We start from the raw sequence: 21,395 nt of genomic DNA on the forward strand, positions 1-21,395 counted from the left end.
TACACTTTGCATTTTCCCTAGTGATTAGGGCAGAAGTTTTAGCAGCTGCCAGAGTAACTTCCAGAGAACATGTTTCGGAAGTTTAGAATCCAAAATTAAACCTCATCACATTTAAGTACTGAGACTAATTCTGCCATTAAAGTGTGGAGATTAAGTGAGATTAATGTACTGGGTAGATGACTAACATTATTCATAAAACAAATAATGATTTTCTGGTGACTTTGTAGCCTGACAGGTAAAGCCGCTTCCTGTGGTGCCAGCATCCTGTATGAGTGCCAGTTCTAGTCCTGCCAGCTCCACTTCCAATCAGCTACCCTAGTGTAGGGACCCCTAGTGCTGGCACCCACGTAAGAGACTCAAAAGCAGCTCCTGGCTCCTGGCTTTGACCTGACCCAGCCTTGACCGTTTTACCATCTGGGGAGCAATTCTGTAATGTTGCATTTCAAATAAATAAATGAATTTTAAAAAAATAAATCTCTTGAGCATTGGTGGATTACAAGCCTCAAAGGAAGTTTTAAAGGTCTTAAGAATTAATTCCCACAGTAAGAATGTCTTTAGCTGACACTAATGAAGAGTTGCTACCTGTGAGTCATTGTTTGTCTCAGCTGTGAATATTTGGCTACAGAACTCACTGGAATATCAAGTTTCTCAATAGCTGTGTTGCTTAAGACATATGATTCAGATACTGGCAACTTCATTTCATTATTTAACAGCCAGTTGTGTGTTTGTTTGTTTGTTTAGTAAACATATACAATGTGACATGGGTGGTCTTAGCTATAGATTCAAACACAAGGAAAAACATAATCTCTACCCTTCTGATTTAAGGAGTTCAAGGAACAGTGATTCCTGAGATATGTTAATAAAGCAACAATTACAGGGGTGGTATTGTGGCACAGTGCATAAAGTCACAGTCTACAACGCGGGTATCCCACATGGGTGTCAATTTGTGTCCCAGATGCTCTGCTTCCCATCCAACTCCCTGCTGGTGCGCCTGGGAAAACAATGGAAAATGGCCTAAGTGTTTGGGCCCTGGCCATCTATGGCAGTTCAATACAGCTGTTGTAGCCATTTTGAAAATGAACCAGTAGATGGAAGAGCTCTGTCTGTCTTTGTGTGTCTCCTTTGAACTCTGTAACTCTTTCAAATAAATTTTAAAAGTTTAAAATAAAACCATGAAAATACAATTTTATATGGAAGAAAAATTTAAAATAGAAGCTCTATCTATCTGAAAGAAAATAAAGTTGGGTCCATAATTGGATCATTTACCACAACAGTAAACTCCAGATGTATTAAAAAGCTCAAATCTTAGAGACTATATATATGTAACCTAGAAGTGAGGAATATATTTAGTATTTTTTAAATTTATTTATTAATTTGAAAGGCAGAGCAAGAGAGAGAGTTCTTCCATCCTCTACCTTACTACCCAAATGTACACAGCAGTGAAGTATGGACTGGGCTGAAGCCAGGAACTCTGTTAAGGTCTTCGAAGTGGGCCACCTTCCCCTGCTTCTCCAGGCACATTAGCAGGATATGGTATGCCAGCTTATCTAGATTTGTCACACCAATTCCAAGGATCATTTTAAAGATTTATTATTATTGGGGCCTGGGGGCCTGGTGGCTAAAATCCTTGCCTTGAACGCACACAGATCCCATATGGACGCCGGTTCTAGTCCCGGCAGCTTCACTTCCCATCCAGTTCCCTGCTTGTGGCCTGGGAAAGCAGTTGAGGACAGCCCAAAGGCCTGGGACCGTGCACCCATGTGGGAGACCCAGAAGAGGAGGAGGTTTCTGGCTCCTGGCTTTGGATCGGCATAGCATCAGAAATTGCGGTCACTTGGGGAGTGAATCATCGGAGGGAAGATCTTCCTCTCTGTCTCTCCTCCTCTCTGTATATCTGACTTTGCAATAAAAAATAAATAAATCTTTCAAAAAAAGTCTGGAAAGCAGAAATTAAAGGTTAATAAGTAGATATCTTTGAGGTTTTTTAATTTCGTGTCTAGCTGTGCCGGGCCCTGTACTTGCTAGTACATATAAGAATCTGGTCTGGGAACACCTCAGACAAAGTTTCTTTGGGGATCCCCCCAATCCAACTGCCGGACTCAGAACCCTAACCATGAAAAGACAGAAGACAGAACAAGTCAATCAACCACCTCAATTATATGTTGGCAGTGAAAAACTGGGCAAACAGAGACTCTATGATGGACTATGTCAATCAGTGGATTCTTCAACGACCTCATCGTGCTTGAAATGGTGAGACTGGCAGCGATTCAGAACTGTTGAACTATCAAAACCACTTGAGCAAGACCCTCGGAGCATGCCCCACATCCGGGACCTGGGGTGGGTGGAGAAAGGGTGGGGCTTCTCCCTTAAAATCCCCCTTTACATCAGATATATGAAGGAAACAATATGGAACTAATAATCTTACCCATTTTCCTGTAGCCCTTGAACCTTTTTACCCTAATTAACTATGTAAAGATTGTCAAAAATATAATTAAAAAATGAAAAAAAATTTCATGTCTAGGAATGATTTTTTTTTAACAGAGAAGGAGAGAGATCTATTGCTGTTCACTCACCAAATAACTGCAGCAGCCAGAGCCGAGCCAGTCCACAGCCAGCAGATTTTTCAGCATCTCTCATGCGAGTGTAGGGTCCCATATCACTTGGGTCATCCTCTAATGTCCTCCCAGGCACATTAGCAGAGAATTGGGTTGGAAGTGGAGCAGCTGTGACTCTAACTGGCACCCATATGGGATGCCAGTGTCCCCATCCACAACTTTACTTGCTATATCACAACACCAATACCCTGTTTTGCTTTTTAAAAACCTTATCTGGCAAATACTTAAACAATTTCTATAGGTAATAATTTTGGAGTTGAGTTTTCAGCCCAGTGGGTTGGCAGAGGGTGGCATTCAAAAATCAGTTATAATTGTTCAGTAAGAGACTAAAACCAATAGTGATTAGGCAAATAATATAAATGAATATTTTAAAATGGAAAGTTCATATGACTAATCAACATGAAAACACATATAAGCTTACTTTTATAAGGGAATACAAATTAACAAGAACAATCACTTGATACCGATTAGACTGGAAAAAGCAAAATAACACTGTTGCTGGCAGAAAGGGTGGGTGGAAGGCTCATTCTCAACTATTGCTATACAAATGTAAATTATTGGGCCCTGCGGTGTGGCCTAACCGCTAAAGTCCTTGCCATGAAAGCCCCGGATCCCATATGGGCGCCGGTTCTAATCCCTGCAGCTCCACTTCCCATCCAGCTCCCTACTTGTGGCCTGAGAAAACAGTTGAGGACGGCCCAAAGCATTTGGGACCCTGCACCCACGTGGGAGACCCAGAAGAGGTTCCAGGTTCCCGGCATCGGATCGGCGCGCACCGGCCCGTTGCGGCTCACTTGGGGAGTGAATCATCGGACGGAAGATCTTCCTCTCTGTCTCTCCTCCTCTGTGTATATCTGGCTGTAATAAAAAAATGAATAAATCTTAAAAAAAAAGTAAATTATTTCAGCATAATAGACAACAAACTGGCAGCATCTATTCTAAAAAAAATAATACTGTCTTTGCGCTCAACAATCATGGTCTCAAGAACCTAAACCATGGGCCCAGTGCTGTGGCCTAGTGGCTACAGTTCTCACCTTGAACGAGCCGGGATCCCATATGGGCACCAGTTCTAATCCCACTTTTTTTTTTTTATTGCAAAGTCAGATATACAGAGAGAAGGACAAACAGAGAAGAAAATCTTCCAGCCACTGATTCACTCCCCAGGCCGCCACAACAGCCAGAGGTGCATCGATCAGGAGCTAGAAACCTCTTTCAGGTCTCCCACGTGGGTGCAGGTTTCCAAAGCCCAAGGCTTTGGGCTGTCCTCAACTGCTTTCCCAGGCCACAAGCATTTAGCTAGATAGGAGGCAGGACTGCCAGGATTAGAACCAGCGTCTGTATTGGATCCCGGTGTGTGTAAGGCAAGGACTTCAGCCTCTAGACTACTACACCGGGCCCATGTTGTAAGTTTTTATTAACAGAATGTGTTGGTAGCCAGTCGGGAAAGGCCACTGTTCCTGCTAGGAGGTGGACTAAGTAGGGCTGGCTCATGGACCCAGTGGTATGCGCCAAGATCTGGCATTGGGAGAGGTTCTGATGGAGGAGCCTGGGCAACTCCTCTAGCAGGACACAGTCCCTGCAGGTGAGCGTAAGAACCACGATAGGGAGCAACCCAGACCAGACCAGGGAAAGGTACCCACCGGCATGCATTTGGCACAGGTCAAGGGCAGACCAGGCTGAACCAGTTCATATCACCCGCTGGTGAATCCGAGCACCAGAATAGTATGGGTCGGGCCAGGCTTGGTCATAACACATAACAGCAAACATTACAGCTGGGATTGGGTGCCTGCTGGACTGGGCTAGGTTGTAACCCTCACCAGCATCAGCTAAAATGGGGGTGGGCCGGGTCAGGCTATAGCACCCACTGACAAATACCGAGGCAAGAGGGGGGCCATGCCAGACTGGTCTGCAGAGCCCAACCAGCACATGTAGGAACCAGGGAGGGAGGGGATAAAGTTAATTGGGGGAATGTGGAGAGCCCCCTTGCTGGAATATCACACCCACTGGAGAGCCTGAGTTGGGATGGAGGCAGACCAGACCCGGCAGGGCTACAACACCGGTGGGCCTTATGTGAGCCAGATCAGGGAAGAGCCAGGTTTGATTGACTGCCCCTACTGGTGCAAGCATAAATCAGAGTGGGTGAAGGTTGGTTGGGCTATGCTGGAGCATCAACTGGCAGATGCTGGAGCATCAACTGGCAGATGCTGGCACTGGAGGCTAATCCTGTCAAGTTAAACTGCAGAACCACCTGGAAAGTACAAGATCCGGGAGTGGGCCTAGAGACACCTCCCTCTTGGGTTATTGCTCCCACTGGAAAGCATGAAAACCAGGACTGGGGCAAACTTGGCTGGACAGAACAGCACCTACTAGCATGTGTGTGGGCTGGACAGTAGGCCTGGTTGGGTTAAATTGGGCTTCAATGCCCATCATGTGGGAGAGCTTAATGGGATGTGGGACAGACTAGACAAGTCTGTGGTACACACGGACAAGCACGGGAACCAGGGCAGGGGGTGGGCCTGGTGGGGGTTGCTGCGGGTCGGTCCAACTAGGTTGTAGCTCCCACTAGTTTGTGTGATGGCCAAGTGTGTGCTGGGCAGAATCAGGCTGGACTGCAACACCCATTGATTCATGTGGAAGACAGGGCTGGAAACAAACATGATCCAGCAATTGCAACCAGCAGCTGATTGGGGCTACAGACTGTGCCAGACCCTGTACTGGCAAACACACAGGAGAATCTGGTCTGGGATCACCCCAGATGAAGTTTCTTTGGGGACCCCTCCAGCTGAACTGCCATACTCAGAACCCCAACCATGAAGAGAAGTGCAGGTTCCATGGTCTGACCATGGAGTGCAAGCATCAAAGCTGAGCCTCCTCAGAAGCTCAAATGAAGCAGTGGACAGCATACCCAGGTGTGCATGGAGAATATGGCAGTCCATCAGAACCTGCAGAAGACACCTGGTACCACAACAGGGGATGGAGGACAGAACAGATCAGTCAAGTACCTCAGCCATGTATCGGCAGTGAAAATCTGGGCAAACAGAGACTCTGAGGTGGACTATGTCAACAAGTGGATTCTGCAGCAATTTCATCGTGCTTGAAATGGCGAGACTGGCAGCAGTTCAGAACTATTGAACTCTCAAAACCACTTGAGCAGGACCCTTGGAGCATGCCCCACATTGGGGACCTGGGATGGGTGGGAGGCTGGGTGGGCCTTCTCCCTTTATCTTCACCTTTACCCCAGAAACAGAAAAAGAAAAAAAGCAATAATGTCGAAACAATGGTCTTACCCACTTTCCTGGTGCCCTTGATCCTTTGTGCCCTAATCAGCTATGTAAAGATTGTCAAAATAAAGCAATTTCAAAAAAAAAAAAAGAAGAAGAAGAAGAAGAAGAAAAAGAGAAAGAAGTGGTGCTGCTGGGACATAACTGACACCTTATGGAATTCCAGCACTGCAAGGTGAAGGATTAGCCTGCTGAGCCACCACATTGGCCCCACCATTAAGGAATTTCAAGAAATGAATTCATTATTTTGAAATTTTGAAATAAAAGGAATCAAATCCTTAACTTCGTTCATCTTACATGAACTGTATTTCAGAGTAGCCAGAAGAGTGATGATTATCCCCAAGAGAGGGATAATTATTTTGAAAATGGTAAATCTTTTTTTTAGATTTATTTTATTCTTTGTTGGAAAGGCAGATATACAGAGAGGAAGAGAGATATAGAGGAAGATCTTCCGTCCGATGGTTCACTCCCCAAGCAGCCACAATGGCTGGAGCTGAGCTGATCTGAAACCAGGAGCCTGGAGCCTCTTCCTGGTCTCCCACGCAGGTGCAGGGTCCCAAGGCTTTGGGCTGTCCTCGACTGCTTTCCCAGGTCACAGGCAGGGAGCTGGATGGGAAGTGGAGCTGCTGGGATTAGAACCGGCGTCCATATGGGATCTTGGCACCTTCAAGGCAAGGATTTTAACTGCTACGCTATCGTGCCAGGCCCATATCAAGCCTTTTTATCTACCAGCTTAAAGACAATAAAAGGACAAAATATGTTAAATGTCACAGTAGAACAGAATCAGCAAATTACATTTGAGAAAATTCAAATTGAATTGGAGAAGTTTGTACACCAGAAAAATTTGTTTCTTCAGTAACAGGAAAAAGGTTGGGGAAGGTACCAATGTCTGGATGTCTAGGCAGCTGGTTTGATTCTCAGCTGCTCCATTTCCAGTGCAATTCCTTGCTAATTCAGTTGGGAAGGCAGCAGAAGACGGCCCAATTATTTGGGCCCCTATATCCACATGGGAGACATGAACGGAATTCCAGTCTCCTGGCCCATCTGTAACTGTTACAGTCATTTGGGAAGTGAATCAGGATGGAAGATTTCAACTTTTCTCCTAACTCTGCATTTCAAATAAACAAATAAGTACCCCCTTTGAAAAAATGTGGGATGGTGGTATTTCTGGGTGAGAGAGAATCTGGAGGCCATAGATTCAGTCTGGGTTTCACAGACCAGCTGCACTTCAGATTTCAGCATCTTGCTAATGTAAACCCCGGGAGACAATGGGTAATATTTCAAGTACCATGTATTCCTGCTACGCACCTGGTACATGGGATTGAGTTTCTGCTTTGGCTTGGTCTAGCACCAGCACCACACTTATGGGGCAAATCAGCAGATGGGAGATATATCTATCTCTCTCCCTGCTTTTCAAATAAATAAAAATTTAAAATAGATTTAAGGGACATATTGTCCAAATAGAATGAAGGATTCTTTTTGGCTGCTGAGCCAAAGAAATGGAATTTTAAGAAAATAACAGGTAGGAGGTGAATGTTTAGTGCATTGGTAAAGATACTGCTTTAACCACTTTCATATGTGTGCACGTTGGTTCTTATTCTAGCTTCCTGTTAATGCACACACCGGGAACCTCAAGTGCTCAAGACCCTGCCACTCATGTAGACAGTCCAGACTGAGTCCTGGGCTTCTAGCTCCAACCTGACTGGCTTGGGCTGTGGTGGACATTTAGGGATTTCAGGAATGAGTCAATGCAGGAGGATCTCTCTGTCTCTCCCATTCTTTTTCTGCCTTTTAAATAAGTGAAAAAAGATTTTTAGGGCCTGACACAGTGGCCTAGCAGCTAAAGTCCTCACCTTGAACACGCCGGGATCCCATATGGGCAGCCCCACTTTCCATCCAGCTCTCTGCTTGTGGCCTGGGAAAGCAGTTAAGGACAGCCCAAAGCCCTGGGACCCTGCATCCACATGTGAGACCTGGAAGAAGCTCCTGACTCCTGGCTTCAGATTGGCTCAACTCTGGCCATTGCAATCATTTGGGGAGTGAATCGTCGGAGGGAAAATCTTCCTCTCTGTCTCTCCTCCTCTCTGTATATCTGACTTTCCAATAAAAATACATAAACCTTAAAAATATTTTTTAAAAAGCATTAATTTGATAGCATGAAGAAATAATCATTAATATTTTATTTTCATAGGGATATTGTAGTTTTCTTTTAGTGGTGCATACTGAAATATTTATGTGTGAAACAATATACCTAAGATTAATTCCAAAGACACAAAGGGAGGAAAAGCTGTGGAAAGAACAATGATAAGAATTGTTAAAGCTAGCTGTTTGATATGTATTGATTCTTCATACTTTTTTGTGAATGGTTGAAATATTTCATAATTTTAATTATAATTTAAAAAATGTAAAAGCTTTGTAGGTCAAGGCCAATCTCAAGAGCTGCATCACAGAACGGATATAACTTTCCCAGAAAGGCCATGATCTTTCACTATGGCTACTGATCTTTTTTGGCATTTTATACACTGATCAGAATAAAATAGTTCCAGGGCTCAGAACAATCAAATAAGCCCTAGTGTATATGATTAAATTAAATATATCCACAGAGGCTGGTATTGTAGTCTAGCAGGTTAAGCTGCTGCTGTCCATGTGGGCATCCTGTGTCAAAGGTCCAATCAGAATCCTGACTGCCACTTCCCTTCCAGTTATCTAATGTGCCTAGGGAGGTGGCTGATAAGGGTACAAGTACTTGGGCCTTGGCCACCCCTGTAGGTGGCCTGGATGGTGTTCTAGGCTCCTTATTTGATTCTGGCTCAGTCCTGCCTGTTGTGGGTGTGTAGCAGTGAACCAGCAGACCCTTGGGAACCAGCCATGGGACCCTGCACCCACGTGGGAGACCCAGAAGAGCTTCTGGTTCCCGGCTTCAGATCAACGCAGTACCGGCCGTTGCGGTCACTTGGGGAGTGAATCATCGGAGGGAAGATCTTCCTCTCTGCCTCTCCTTCTCTTTGTATATCTGACTTTGCAATAAAAATAAAATAAATCTTAAAAAAAATTATAACAGAACTTCATTTCAATATTTATCTTTCTCTATTCAAAAATGTTCCAATCAGGAAGGAAAAGATAGGAAACAGCTGAGGATTGATCTTTTTTTTTTTTAATTATTATTGGAAAAATAAGTTTTCTGGGGGTCTTTGAAGGCTGGATTTTTTTTTTTTGTCTTTCACATCTGTGGCAGCTAAAAAATAAATCACTCGAAATATTCAGGTTTACATGTTAGCTCTCTCACAGGGAGCTGCCATCCCTCACAGCTCAAAGTGTATTCTATAGAGCAGCAACATACTGACATGTAATTGCAATTTACTATGCAGCAAAAATGATTCAAGAATAACCTGCAGTGTCTATTTATCTTTGTATAGGCAATTGCTTAAGTTACTCTGCTTTTAATATTTGTACTTGGGAAAAGATGCTTATGTATGTCTAGTAATGTCACAGTGCAGATGCTGCTAGCCTAGGCACAAAGTATTAAAAATTATTTTGTGAAAAAAAGAAATTATACAACACAAGTTGACCACATGGCCTTCGTGGTGATTCATTTTCAGGCACTTGTGATAAACCTGGCCTTGTCCTTAGCATTTGACAAGTGTTACATAATCAGTCCTCAAGGCTACTCTTTGAAGTTGCTACCATATCTACTGTGAAGGCAAATAAATTGAGGCTCAGGGCGGCCACTTGGTTTGGCCAAGGCCACCCACTGGGGCAGTGGCTGAGGCATCCTTTGCACATGACACCCATGTTCTTTCTGTATCATACACAGCCTCACTGCACACCAGCATACTTGGTTGCATCTCTGTAAGGAGAGAAGCTCAACATCTGTCTTGGTCATCTTAATGCTGCGTAAGTAATGAATACTTCTTTGCCTAGTGATGACATTACAGTATTTTTCTTTCCTTTTGGCTTTTGGAGGGACAGAAAATCAAGGACCACTTTATCAAAACCACACTGTAAGAGAAATGTGAATTCTTGTACCTACACTCAAGGTGCTGGCATTGTGGATTAGGAAGTTAAACTTCATCTTCAACACTGGAATCTTACATGGGCACCAGTTCAAGTACACCAGTGGGAACAGCAGAGGTCCTTGCGCCCCTATGGGAGACCAGAAAGAAGCCTCTGGTTCAGGGCTTTAGCCTGACCTAGGTCTGGCTGTTAACGGCCATTTGGTGAGTGAACCAGGAGACAGCAGTTTCTGTCTCTTCTTCTCCCTCTGTACTCTGCCTTTCAAGTAAATGAAACACATCTTTAAAAAAAAGTAAATATTCCAAATTGCACATGGCATTTCATTTATCCTACAATCTGCAAAAAAAAAAAAAAAAAAAAAAGCTGAACAATTAATTTTGGTGAAGAATTCTTAGATCAAATGCATTGAAAGTAAATAGTTTGGGCCTGGCGCAGTAGCCTAGCAGTTTAAGTCCTTGCCTTGAATGCACCAAGATCCCATATGGGCGCTGGTTCTAATCCTGGCAGTCCTGCTTCCCATCCAGCTCCCTGCCTGTGGCCTAGGAAAGCAGTCCAGGACAGCCCAAAGCCTTGGGACCCTGCACCCACATGGGAGACCAGGAAGAAGCTTCTGGTTCCTGGCTTCGAATTGGCTCAGCTCAGATCTTTGCAGCTGCCTGGGGAGTGAATCATCAGACAGAAGATCTTCCTCTCTGTCTCTCCTCCTCTCTGCATATCTGCCTTTACAATAAAAATAATAAATCTTTCATAAAAAAGTAAACAGCTCTTTTCTTCTGATATCCTCCAATGAAAGCTTCTTAGCTTGTTTCCAAACCTCAACAAAAAACTTAAAATTCAAAAGTGAAATTTCAGAACCTTTGATTTTTTTAACATTTTTTTTTTATTGGAAAGGCATATTTGCTGAGAGAAGGAGAGACAGAGAGGAAGATATTCTGTTTGCTGGTTCACTCCCCAAGTGGCTGCAATGACTGGAGCTAAGCCAATTTAAAGCCAGGAGCCAGGAGCTTCTTCCAGGTCTCCCACGCGGGTGCAGAGTCCCAAGGCTTTGGGTCGTTTTCTACTGCTTTCCCAGGCCACAAGCAGGGAGCTGGATGGGAAGTGGAGCAGCTTACACCAATCAGCATCCATGTCAGCACCCACGTGGGATGCTGACATAAGTAGGGAGAGGATTAGTTAGTTGACCCATCACGTCACCAAATACCTCACCGCCTCAGGAAATTTCTGTAATAGCTTTGGAAAATCTTGTTAAATCTAGAATTATCCTAGAATAAATTTTGTTAAAACCAAACAAAGAAACTCAAAGTAGCCTGCTTACAATTTTAAAAGTGTGATGATGGTACAATTGTTCACCTTGATGACCTTTACATCAACATATTTCAAACTCTTTCTCTTTAGAAGCCTTCTAGAGTCAGGCACCAGGGCACCTGTTGGGAAGCTCTTGGGGTCACAGTCTTGAAAGAGATGGCCCAGAGCTCAACCAAGAGTACTTTTTAAAAAGAATTTTAAATTTTATTTGAAGGGTAGACTTACAGAGATCTCCCATCTACTGTGCATTCCCCAAATGACCACAAGAGCTAGAGCTGGTCTGGTGTGAAGCCAAGAACCAGGAGTTTCATATGGGTTACCCATATGGGTGCAGGATTCAAGCATTTGGGCCATCTTCCACTGTGTTCCTAGGTACATCAGCTGGGAGCTGGATCAGAAGTGGGGCAGCCAGATCACGGGGTTTCGGTCTGCCAGCAAGGTCCCAAGGTCACCGAGGGTAAGCCGATGGTGCTTTTTGACCATAAAGTACACAGAAGACAAGCTGGTGAGGTCCGTTTATTCAGCGCGAGTTACAGGTTTATAAAGGTTAGAAAAGGACGTTTTCAGGTAGTATCTTCACCCAATAACGACACTGTAATTAGATGAAAGGCACGCCTAATCCTGTTGATCTTCCACTCATATCAGAGGTCGCATCTTATATACAGGGTTTGAAGTCACACACTAGACCAGGGCAGAAATGCCTAGGTCATGCCCACCAGGTAGTAGGCAGAGACCCGGGGATGATTTCCCACATGTTGATCACCTCCTTACAGTTCAGGTGATCTGAATGAAGGACAGCATAGACAGTGCAGCTGCAGTCATCGTGGTCACAAGGGAGACAGCAGTGATGACGAGGCCAGTTATATGCTGCGTTCGGTGCAGAATGGAAGAGAAGAGGATCTCATTGTGTACTTGCTTTCAGGGTACCTTCCATTTGTCATCCAGCTGAACTGGAATCTGAGGTGTTGGCATTATTCATAAGTGAAGGCTATGCAATCTTGCATGCACAAGTCGTCATTTCGAATCATGCATGGGGCCAAATGAGGCCACAAACTGTGGAAATTAAAAGATAACTTCTCCAGGGACCAGAGACCCTAACTCTGCCTATTATCCCATCTGACTTCTCACATCCCCTCCCCAGGAGAAAGAACCCTAGCTGCTGTCAGGGATAGGAGCCTACAATCGCTCTGGCTGCTCCATGCTGAAAGCGAGTGTTGGAAGGCCAGGGACAGCAGCAAGGTATTATTCAAGGAGTCTACCTAGAGGTCCTTGATAGAAGGTAGAACTCATTGAGTGTCTGAAGTATTCATTGGAGCTTGGAGGCTTCTCCTTGTTGAAGTTTGAACTTTGAAAAGGTTAAGCCATTTTGCGTCCGGTATTGGGAGGGAGCTGGGCTCCTCTTTTTCCATTGTCTCCTTGATGGTAATGGATCTTTCAGGATGAGGTCCTGAGGTTGTCTTGCTGGAGGGGCATCCTCCAGTGGATGGGGTCCAGGGCTTGACATAATTAGCAGACACTCTCACAGGCTGCAGCTCAGTTTCTGGAAAAACACAAGCAAACCCTCCTCCCACAGTTAGCAAAGGGTCCCTCCATCGAATCAAAGGCATCTGCATTGGTCCTGCAAGCGGCCTCTAGTGACGCACAGCTGGTAGCTCACCAGAAGGTGGAATCTATAAGAGAGGCTTGGCAAAAGAATCAACGGGAATAGTCCAATAAACTACCTGGGGAAGTTATTTCCATTTGATTTGATTGTCTAGTGGAAGAGTTTGGCCTTCTAGTGGGAGAAGACCATGACACTCCCCCTCCGGATGACAGGGATGGGGTTCACCCCACTACCTGAGTCAAAGGCTGGCCACTCTTGGTGCGGCAGATCCTGCAATCCTTAGCCCAATGAAATCCCTTTTTGCATCAAAGGCACACTGATCGGAGCACAGGTGGCAGAGGGTCAGGACTTGGTGTGGAAACATTAAGACAATTGCGTTTATGTGTCCTTGATCTCCACATCTCCAGCATAAAAGAAATTCAGCTGACCTTGTGTGGCTCTGGGTGCAGTCTGCACTCAAAGCCTGGGCTATTCTTCAGTCTTATTGGGAGGGTGGCTCTGTCTGAGGTGGTGCAGGGGGGCTTGAAACCAATGGAGGTGGCGGGAACTATTGGCCGTGGGCTCTCCCCGAGTTCCCCTGTAACTGGGTCTGGAATAAAGTTTACAAGAGCGATCTGAGGGCATTCCCCTGCTGGGCTGACTGCTAAATGGCAGAGGCACCTCACTTCCCTTCTCTTCCAAACGTGAGTTCAACTGCACTTTCTTCTGTACCCAAATGGGACTCAAACATCACTGTACTGAGAGTCAGAATTCTGTCTCCGGGGAGGTCTGACTCTGCTTTTTAGATTTTGAGTCACTTGAGCTTATTTGACCCATAATCACCGTGAGACACAAGAAAACAGGAGACCTGCACTCCACGAGCTCCACGAAAAATCAAATGTCCTCTATCACAGAAACCAAACCAAAGGGCGAAAATCTCAGAGCACAAACTGAGGGTGCTCACCACTGGGTGAAACCTGAATCCACAAACCAGGACTGTCCACCACTCGGGGAGACCAAAGCCTACAAACCAGGGTTTGCCGACACCTTGTCATTTCTTAGTCCACAGACTGGGGCTGTCCAAAGCCAGGTGGGAATCTAGGCCCACAGACTGAGGTGACAGCCCTGAACCGGGCTGGAATCCGGGCCCACATATCAGGGCGAGAGCCCTGAACTGGGCTGGAATCTGGGCTCACAGCAACACAAATGTTCCCTTTGAGGGGGTGACTTAAGAGTCTCACCTTGGGCCCGGTAAGGTAGCCTATTGCTAAAGTCCTCACCTTGCACGTACTAGGATCCCATATGGGTGCCGGTTCTAATCCCGACGGCCCTGCTTCCCATCCAGCTCCCTGCCTGTGACCTGGGAAAGTAGGCAAGGACAGCCCAAAGCTTTGGGATCCTGTGCACGTGTGGGAGATGTGAAAGAAGCTCCTGGCTCCTGGCTTTGGATCGGCGCAGTACCAGCCGTTGCGGTCACTTGTGGAGTTAATCAAGGGACGGAAGAATGTCCACTCTGTCCCTTTGCTTCTCTGTATATCTGACTTTGAAAATAAAAAAGTTCCACCTTGTAAGTAGCAATGGAAGGCTACATAAGAGGACGTGAACTCAGTGTCAGGGGCCCCTCCTTGGGTCTCAGGACTGCTTAAGTCAGAGGCAAGAAGCACAGCTTCACTTAGTAAATCCTACCAGAAGAAACTCTGCAGATAAACGGGAGGTTTGCTAGAGACACCACTGCCTCAGCTCCTACCCAGGAATTACGCCCTTGCTGATCCACGACACTTCTCCCCAGCACTCATTCCTCCTGAGCCACCCCACAGGCGTGGGCATAGCTCCTGAACCGCGGGCACCCGGGTTCCCTCCTCCTCCAACACAGGATCACACATGTCATGCCTGTGTCCGACCTCCCAGTTATCCCGGACGCTCAAAGGAGGGTGGGGCTTCAGGCTTTTCTCCATTGCACTGGCCAGGCCTTCACCAAGGCCTTGTTGAGTAAAAAAATTTGTACACTCGCTGAAAGAGGGAAGCTCCTCGCCAGCAAACTTTTTTTTTTATTAATTATTTTGCATTATGTGACAGTTTCATAGGCTCTGGGAATCCCCCCACCCCTCCCCACGCCCCTCCCCCATGGTGGATTCCTCCACCTTGATGCAGCATTACAGTTCAAATTCAATCAAGATTCTTTCCTTGCAAACATATACCAAACATAGAGTCCAGCTACTTATTGTCCAGATGGGTTGAACAGTTTCTTGGGGAGACCATTTCTGGTCTGAAGTTAGAGCTGGTAGAATATCATCCCAGTCAATTAAGAGTCCCAATATAACATCAACAGCAATTTGCAATATTATGGAATTGACATGGTTTTGAGTAACCAGTATGTTAAAAAAAAAAAAAAAAAAGCAAGTCCTAACCACAACCTATGATTAGCTCATTGACATTTCAATTTTAGTTTATATACAGGACCAGCTGCTATTTACCTTAAAATGGCTATAAGGTACCATTCAGTTGTGTCGTGTCTATTTCATTTTAGTATTTAGCCATTTGTTGTGTTGAAGTATAATTTTGCTGATCTTGGCAGATTTTAGGATAATCTAGACTGGTTTGTAACTCTAACAAGATATTTGTCGACATTTAAGGTGCAGAACATTTTTTTTGGGGGGGGGGGTTGTGCAGGAAAATCCTCAACACCATGGTGAGGAGTAACTAATCTTTGTGTCCCACCCAGCGAGGCATGAGCCAATCCCCGCCAGCTCTTTCCTGTCAGATTTCAAGCTCTACTTTCTGTTGTTTGTCTATTTATTTTAGTTTTTTTAGTTTGTATGATTGTTTGTTTGCTGTGAGGGGTTTTCGAAGCGATCTCGATGGTCATTGCGAGGGAGGGCGGGGGTCCAGAAGTGGAGCCAGGCTCGGACCAGAGATAGCTCTCCTCCCTGGTCCCGAAGGACATTTATTGTTCTTCTGTTTCTGCGGACCGCTCAGGGCTTCTGGTTGTCTTTCTGATGACGTTGGTTTCTGCACGGTAGTGTTTGGACTTCTTCCATCCCCTGCGGAAGTTCCGGTTGGGGTTGGGTGACCTCAGAGTTCTTGGCCTCCGAGGGCATCCAATTCCCTGTGGCCTCCTTGGCAGTTGGGATATAGTCCTTGTTGCTCGTATTAATAGTTTGTGGTGAAGGTCTGGGAGTCTTCATGGTTGGGATCCAAGCTTCCTCCTTACCACCTGCTCCACTCTGGAGTGCCCCCCTGCTCCACGTACATGACCTCCTGTTGTCAGGATCGCACCCGATTCCCCCCTCATGCATTGGTATAGTAGTTTTACTGTTGTTTAGTGCCGCTTTGAGTCTGTTGTCTATGAGATCTTGATAGCCTATATTGTACTTTTTTCTCACTCTTTTTATGGTCCTGAAAGACTTCCCTGCACTCCCTCCCCATCGCCAGCAAACTTTTGCTCTTGCCCAGAGCAAGAACACCAGAGTTCCAGGGCCTGTGGAGCCACCTCCGGGACCAGCTGCAATGGGAGGATAAGAGACAGCTAAGCACCCGCCTCTGCAATGGCCAACAAAGAACTACCCAGGGCTTCCTACCTACCCATGAATATGAATCACGCCCACACACATTCCCATGCTGAACCGAGTTCATGATATCATACGTAACAATCGTAATTTTCCTGTCAGACTTCTAGAACATGCAGCTTCTAAAGCTGGGAGTGAAGATGGTGAAGTAATACCTTCATCAGCAGGCACTTTGAACAGCCTCGCACCCCTACTCCGCCCAAACACAGACGCTGCCCGGATGTGAGGCCCGCCCAGGCCGACGATGTGCCGGGGAACGCTCCTAGCCTCCACAGCGTGGGAGGAACGGACTTAACATATGTTAGGTTCAAAAGGGCTTAGGACCTGCCTCTCCTTTCAAGGTAACACACGCTTGTGGCCGCATTCAGAAGGTGAGGTTACCCTTAGCCAGAGTTTGGCGTTAACCAACAGGGTCCAGCCGTGAAGGCACAAAGCGAGGTCCACGCGAACGCACACGCCCCTCGCCGCGCGCCGCGCGTGCGCACTGCGACTGGGAAAGGCGGCCTGCGGCGCGCCGGGCGGTCTCAGCCTGGCGTCCGCGTTCCCCTTCTAGGCCCGCCTCCGTACCGGAGAAAGTAGAGGATTGGCTACCCTGGATCCGGGTCGGGGCGGGGATTGGCTGATTGGCAACAACCATCTGGGACAACCAATCTGGAGGCCTGAGTAGCTGGAGAGGGTGCTGGCTGCCGCGCGGCGGAGGTAAGTGGGGCTGGGGACTTGGAAAAGCGGTTGGCGAGGAGGTGAAGGAAGCGGCTGCCCCTCCGGGTGGCGGCTCCGGGGCGCAGTGTTAGTAGTCGGGGTGCGAGCCGAGGCAGTCCGGTTCTGGCATGCGGGGCGACCGGCGGGCCCCGTGGGCAGGTCGGGCGTCTGCCCGGCGGCCCTCGGAAGGGAGCCGGGGTCGTTCTGCGGTGCCGGGGTCGTTCTCCGGCTGCCGGGGTCGTTCTGCGGTGCCGGGGTCGTTCTCCGGCTGCCGGGGTGGCTGCGGGGCCTCGTGGGTGCCCCGCCACCTGCGGGCCTGCCCCAGGTCCCCGGCTCCCTTCCCCCTGTCCTCGCTCCGTTTTCGGAGCTTAGAGATTTCGCGCCGGCCGGCAGGCGGCGGCCCGGACGGGTGTTGGACGCTCTCCCGGGCCCCGGGGATTCCGGGAGGAGGAGCGCGCTCCGTGCTCTGCTTCGCCTGGCTTGGGTTGCCGTGTCTGTCACTTTCCTCCTAGTACATTTTCCTAACCGTGACCCGGGTTTGCACAAAGTCGGCCTTTGGCCTCTGCGAACTCCCTTTTCCTATGGCAACTTTGCAGTGTAGAGAAGTTCAGCGAACAAACTTGAGCGTCGACCCTTTTCTTCACTCAGACTCAGCAGCTATTCCTGACGATTCTTGCTCCCCTCCTCTTGGGTATTGTGAAGTAAATCGCCGGTGTCATCTCTTTTACCTGGTCCATTATCCTTTCTGATCACTTGCTTTTTTTTTTCCTAATGAGAAATTGAGTAAATGAAGGTATCTATGGAGAACTGTACTACAAGTATCACCGCCTTCTCAGGTTTTAAAAACTACTGAGATCTGAGGTCGTCAAAAATCCTAGGGGAGTCGGATTACTACTTTGGAGCAACTATGATGTTTTTATTTCTGTTTACGGAGATTTTAGTGTGCTTGAGGCACTGTGCGATTGTCTGGAAAGGTGTTATTTTAGGGTTGCAGGAAAAGTAAATTAGGTCACACAAATTGCCTAAGGTTACCTTGTTAATGGGAGATTGAATGAGTGATGTTAATCTCGATTTTTGTCGTAAAATGTTGCCTTTTTTTTAACTTTAAGAAGTTTCTACAGGGTGAAGTTGCAGAGTAGGTAAGAAACCTGCTGGAAATGTACGACTGTACAATACCATAATAGGGAATTGTGTTTCTCTGAAAAATTGATACACCTGAACTCAAAGTTAAGAACAGTGTTATATAAACGTGGTTGGATAAATACAGGATTGCAGTTTTTATTAAAATATGGCCAGTTAAAAGGGGAAGGGAAAAGGAAGAACTGCGTACGTCAGTGAATGCACATCCTGGATGTTTGTACTATTTCATCTGTGTCCCTCCTCTCAGTTTTATTCAATGTCTGCGACACTGGCTTCATCCAAATAATGTTGCAGGAACAAGGCACTGGAAGGATAGCTGAGCTTACAGCACTGTGGACAAGGTCTGTGAGGGTGGAGTTTAGAATTCCTCCTGGAGTGGGTCTGTAGGAGGTCTCAGAAGGACGACTCCCACTGAAGCCACCAAGTGCTTGCCTTTGAGGGGTTTGAACTTAATGAGCAACCGGTGACAAGATCAAAGTCATCTCTAGAAGGTGGTGAGCCTGCGCTGTCAGGAGTGAATTTACCTGAGCTGTTGAAGGGATTAGGGAGTTGACCTGAAGAATGTGCAGGAAGCAGATGAGCCTATCTGGTGAGTTCATGAATAAAGCAAAGGTATGGAGAAGCAGAAGGGCCAGGATTGCAGTATAGATTTGGAAATGTTGGTGAACTTCATTTTCCAAGGGTTTTTCTTGGACAGCTGTGTACATTGCTCCCTGAAATGTGAATTATTACTGTGCTATTTATCCATTCTTTTAATATGTACTGATTGCAGAAATTACATAATGTAAACAAGTGGCCAAAATAATCCTGTGATCCCACCGCTTAGATAGTCCCCGATGCATTGCTGTATACCTTAGGTTGGCAAACTGCTCCAAGGGCCTGACCTAGTCTGAGGCTTATTTTGGTGTGGGCTGGGAGAGGGAAGAAGTTTGTATGCTTATGTAAAGAAACTTCTTTTTACAGACTGTTTCTTGACACCTGCAAATTATTTGAAACTTAAATTTATTGGAATCCAGCTCTACTCAACTTGTTTACATGTTGTTTATGGTTTTTGCACTGACAGGGCAGGGGTTGAAAATGCTTTCGTCACCCTCTTTTCTCGGCTTTTTTAAATGAATGTTCCTTATCACTTTTATCTATAAGAATTAGATTATACACAGGGTTTTGTAATCTGGTTTGTGTATTGAACATCTTTCTCAGATTTAAAACTGTGTCTGTAATGTCTGATTACTTAAAAGTATAAACGAGGTACCCTTGTACATATTTTTTATTTTTTCTTAAGATTTCTTTTGGGGGGCCCGGCGGCATGGCCTAGCAGCTGAAGTCCTCGCCTTAAATGCCCCGGGATCCCATATGGGTGCTGGTTCTAATCCCGGCTACTCCACTTCCCATCCAGTTCCTTGCTTGTGGCCTGGGAAAGCATTAGAGAGTGGTCCAAAGCCTTGAAACCCTGCAACTGCATGGGAGACCTGGAAGAAGCTCCTGGCTCCTGGCTTCAGATCAGCTCAACTGTCAGCTGTGGTCACTTGGGGAGTGAATCATCGGACAGAAGATCTTCCTCTCTGTCTCTGCTCCTCTCTGTATATTTGACTTGCCAACCAGAAAAAAAAATCTTTTTTTAATTTATTTTTATTGGAAACCTAGATATACAGAGAGGAGGAGAGTCAGAGAGGAAGGTCTTCCGTCCTGATGATTCACTCCCCAAGTGAGCGCAATGACCAGTACTATGCGGATCCAAAGCCAGGATGCAGGAACCTCCTCCTCGTCTCCTGCGTGGGTACAGGGTTCCAAGGCTTTGGGCCGTCCTCCACTGCTTTCCCAGGTCACAAGCAGGGGGCTGGATGGGAAGTGGAGCTGCCGGGATTTTAGCCACTAGGCCACCATGCCGGACTCATTTTTTATATTGTTTATTTTTAATGATTCATTAATTTTTATTGCAAAGTCAGATTTGCAGAGAGGAAAAACAGAGAGATAGGTCTTCTAACCATTGACTGACTCCTCAAGTGGTTGCAGCAGCCTGAGCTGAGCCTTTGCTCTGAAGGCAGGAGTCAGAAGCCTGTACCGGGCCTCCCACGCGGGTGCAGGGTCCCAAATCTTTGGGCCGTCCTCGACTGCCTTCCCAGGCCACAAGCAGGGAGCTGGATGGGAAGTGGAGCTGCCGGGATTAGAACCGGCGCCCATATGGGATCCCGGTGCGTTCAAGGCGAGGACTTTAGCCGCTAGGCCACGCCGCTGGGCCCAACTCTGCTTTTAAAAGAAATACATGTTGGAAGCGAAATACTGGGCAAATGGAGACTCTGTGATGGACTATGTCAGTCAGTGGATTCTTCAACGACTTCATCGTGCGTGGAGTGGCGAGACTGGCAGTGATTCATAACTGGGGAACTATCAAAACCACTTGAGCAAGTAGCTCAGAGCATGCCCCACATCAGGACTTGGGGTGGGTGGGAAACTGGGTGGGGCTTCTGCCTCAATATCCCGCTTTACCTCAGATACAAGAAGGAAACAATATGGAAATAATAGTCTTACCCACTTCCCTATAGCCCCTGAACCTTTTTACCGTAATTAACTATGTAAAGATTGTCAAAAATATAATAAAAAAAAAGAAGGAAAAAAAAAAAGAAATAAAAGAAGTCTAGCGCAGTAGCTTGCTGGCTAAAATCTTCACCTTGTACATGCCGGAATCCCATATGGTGCCAGTTCTAATCCTGGCTGCTCCACTTCCCATCCAGTTCCCTGCTTGTGGCCTGGGAAAGCCGTCGAGGGTGGCCCAAAGCCTTGGGACCCTGCACTCACATGGAAGACCTGGAAGAAGCTCTTGGCATTGGATCAGCTTCTCTCCCCATTTGCTCATAAATATTGCTCGGTATTTATGCCATAGATATTGGGAAAGTCTTAGTGACATTAAGGATACTAAATTGAGTAATTTTTTTGTTTTTATTTTTTAAATTCAGGTTCGTTATGCATCATTGGCCCTGTAGTATGGACTTTTTGTGGGGTACATTGATATGATTGATTATTTGATCTCAGTAGTCTGAGAACATTAAATGTTATTTGAATGATTTAACTCACCAAATAATCAAGAATGTTCTGTTCTTATTCTTAGAGCCTCTCCCTAGCTGTATTGGTCAGACTCCTCCCTTATAATGTAGATAGTTTAATCATTTCCTTGAATAATTCTCAGACTGTATAA

General features: G+C 46.2%; 1 protein-coding gene across 2 annotated transcripts in view; it reads left to right on the plus strand.

Moving 5' to 3' along the window:
* Positions 1–16,839: 16,839 nt before the first annotated feature.
* MTFR1 (mitochondrial fission regulator 1) overlaps positions 16,840–21,395 on the plus strand; it is a 49,629-nt gene continuing 45,073 nt past the window's right edge. The window contains exon 1 of one of the 2 annotated variants that reach the window (XM_058668679.1): positions 16,840–17,062. The gene's annotated coding sequence lies outside the window, so the exon portion shown is untranslated. The other variant, XM_058668680.1, reaches the window with a different exon arrangement.

The sequence above is a fragment of the Ochotona princeps genome, chromosome 9, assembly GCF_030435755.1.
Source record: "Ochotona princeps isolate mOchPri1 chromosome 9, mOchPri1.hap1, whole genome shotgun sequence".
NCBI lineage: Eukaryota > Metazoa > Chordata > Mammalia > Lagomorpha > Ochotonidae > Ochotona > Ochotona princeps.